Consider the following 3,447-nt stretch of genomic DNA (forward strand, 5'->3'; position numbering starts at 1 on the left):
TCTTCGCCGAACGAACAAAACCTCCCGTGTACGAATTTGCCCTAAAAATTAATTAAATAAAAAAAAACCAACCCAAACCAACAACCCGGCCGTTTAACGAATTCAGGGAATTCTTTCCGGAAGAGGAGAAAAGGGAGCGGAGACAAAGAACAACTTGAGCCTCTCGTGCCCCCCCCCCCAAAAAAAAAAAAAAAAACCCCACGGAAAAAAGAAAAACCGGTTTAACCGGGAAATGAGACGGCGGCTCCCCCCGACCCCGAATCCCGGCCCCGTTGGTCGAATATTGACCCGGAGCCTTAAAAATTGACCTTAATTTTATTTATGATTTTTTTTTTTTGCTGGGGGGGGGGGGGGGGGAGGGGCAATAATGGCCGTAACAGCCACCATTGGGGTAAACGTGACGAGGGACGCCAGTTAAAGCCGGGATGGTTTTATTGTTATTGGTTCATTTTTAGTCTTATTGGTTTATATTTTATATTATATTATATTACATTATATTATATTATATTAATTACATTATATTATATTATATTATATTATATTATATTATATTATATTATATTATATTACATTACATTATATTATATTACATTATATTACATTATATTATATATTATGTTACATTATATTATGTTATATTATGTTATATTACGTTATATTACGTTATATTAATTACATTATATTATATTATATTAAATTAATTTATATTATATTATATTATATTATATTATATTATATTATATTATATTATATTATATTATATTATGTTATGTTCTGTTATATTATGTTATGTTATATTATGTTATATTATGTTATATTATGTTATATTATATTATGATATTATGTTATATTATATTATATTATATTATATTATATTATGTTATGTTATGTTATGTTATGTTATGTTATGTTATGTTATATTATATTATGTTATATTATGTTATATTATATTATGATATTATGTTATATTATATTATGTTATATTATATTATATTATATTACGTTATATTATGTTACGTTATATTATATTACGTTATATTATATTACGTTATATTACATTACGTTATATTACATTACATTATATTACGTTATATTACGTTATATTACGTTATATTACGTTATATTATATTATATTATATTATATTATATTATATTATATTATATTAATGTTATGTTATGTTATATTATATTACATTACATTACATTACATTACATTATATTATATTTATTATAAAAGGTTTTACTCCCCCGAGTGCCCGTCCCAACCCACCGCACCGTTCCCTCTTTCCCGGGACTCTTTGGGGAAAAATTTGGGGCGTAAGAACGAGGGAAATTTGGGGAGAAGAATTTGGGAAGAATTTGCAGCAGCCGGGCAAAAATTCGGAGGCAAAAAAAAAAAAAACAACCCCCCAAAACCCCCCAAAACCCCCCCTTCCTCAAAAGGATTCCGGGTAAATTCCAGCACGTACCTTTGCGGCCCGTCTGTGTTTTGTTGGTTGTTTGGTCGGGGGTTTTTGTTTTTTTTTTAATTTTTTATTATTATTTCCGCTTCGGCGTTCGGCCGTAAAAAAAAAAACCCCAACCCCCGCGTTTTTATTCCGTCCCCTTATCGGGCGGAGCGGGCGGCGTGAGCTCACAAAGTCACACCTCCACAGCCAACCCGAGCCTTTTTTCAGTTGGTTTTTGGGGGGGTTTTGGGGTTTTTTTAAATTTTTTTTTAATTTTTTTTTAGATAGGAACGTCACGGCTTTCGTTCCCCTGATTCCGCGGGGCGGGGGGAGAAATCCTCCCTCCCGAGAAATCGGCCTTTTGTGTCCCCCCCTGCCACCGGCCCCAACGGCGGCGGCCTTTCCCACTGGGGCGGGTTTTATGGCCGACCGGCAAGAAGAAGTCGGAGGTGGCGAAACCGCTCGGAAAAAAAATCCAAGGTGTTTTCAGTTTGGAAGATGTCGGGCAGGGGGGGGATGGAAACGGCTTCCAGATCTCGGTGGACATCGCGGGCGGGTAAAGAACGTCTGTCACTTTTTTAACCAATTCTATTTTCATTTGAAAAGGCCGAAGGGCCGCGCGTTTGCCTGCGCCCCTGGCGTGCTCCCACGGGACTTGGGGGATCGGGCCTTCTCCAGACCTTCTCCAGACCTTCTCCAGATCTTTTCCAGATCTCCTTCAGAGTTTCTCCAGACCTTCTCCAGACCTTCTCCAGATGTTCTCCAGACCTTCTCCAGATCTCCTCCAGATCTTTACCAGATCTCCTTCAGAGTTTCTCCAGACCTTCTCCAGATCTCCTCCAGATCTCCTACAGACCTTCTCCAGACCTTCTCCAGGCCTTCTCCAGATATTTTCCAGACCTTCTCCAGATCTCCTCCAGATCTTTTGCAGATCTTCTCCAGATCTCCTCCAGACCTTCTCCAGATCTTCTCCAGATCTCCTCCATATCTCCTCCAGATCCTTTCCAGGCCTTCTCCAGACCTCCTCCAGATCTTCTCCAGATCTCCTTCAGAGTTTCTCCAGATCTTTTCCAGATCTTCTCCAGATCTTTTTCAGACCTTCTCCGGATCTTTTGCAGACTTTCTCCAGGCCTTCTCCAGGCCTTTTCCAAATCTCCTCCAGATCCTTTCCAGATCTTCTCCAGATCCTTTCCAGATCTTTCCCAGACCTTCTCCAGATCTTCCCTGCAGGAATTTCGGACGCGCGAATTTGTTACATAATCCCGGTGCCTCAGGAGAGACGCTCAGTTTTGGCGGCGTTGCTGCGTTCGGGCGGTTCCTTCTCTTTAAGGAAAAGCTGAAGAAAAAAAACCAAAACAAACGACCCCAAAACCCCACGGAATTAGTCGGATTTAATACCAGTTTTTTTTATCGTTTGACATTTCCAGGTTGCTCTCATACGAGGGCTCCGGCTGGAACTGGGAAAATCCTACTCCTTGAGGTGGACGCTGGGAACCGGCGCCAAGGAGAAATACGATTGTCATCCCGCTCCGGACGCATCCTGGGAAAAATGCGAACAGCTCGGCTGTGTCTGGAGCGTAAGCGAAAATATAAGAAAAAAATTGCGTGGACCCAAAAAAAAAAAAAAAAAAGCGCTGACCAAATTGTCAGGGAAAAGGGCGTTAAAAAGCGTAACTTTATCTTTTCGTGTCATTTTTTTTGTTTTGTTTTTTTTTTTTTTACAACAAACGAAACCGCCTCCTTCGCCCTTCTGGCCCGAGAGTGAAAAATACCAGGTTTTGGGGGTTTTTGGGGGGTTGTTTTTGACCGAAAGCAGCGCCGTTTATCGACGACTTCTGGTTTCCCGAAGCCCCCGGGGCCAAAACTAGAGGGAAAAGGTGGGAATTTCTGAAAGACGGCGACGAACGAGACGAGGGTTACGAAGAGAAATCGCCCTTTTCACGCCACTCCGCCGCCGCCGCCGGGGGCCAAAAACGGCGCTTTTTTGGGTTTGGTGTTT

The sequence above is a fragment of the Rissa tridactyla genome, chromosome 28, assembly GCF_028500815.1.
Source record: "Rissa tridactyla isolate bRisTri1 chromosome 28, bRisTri1.patW.cur.20221130, whole genome shotgun sequence".
NCBI lineage: Eukaryota > Metazoa > Chordata > Aves > Charadriiformes > Laridae > Rissa > Rissa tridactyla.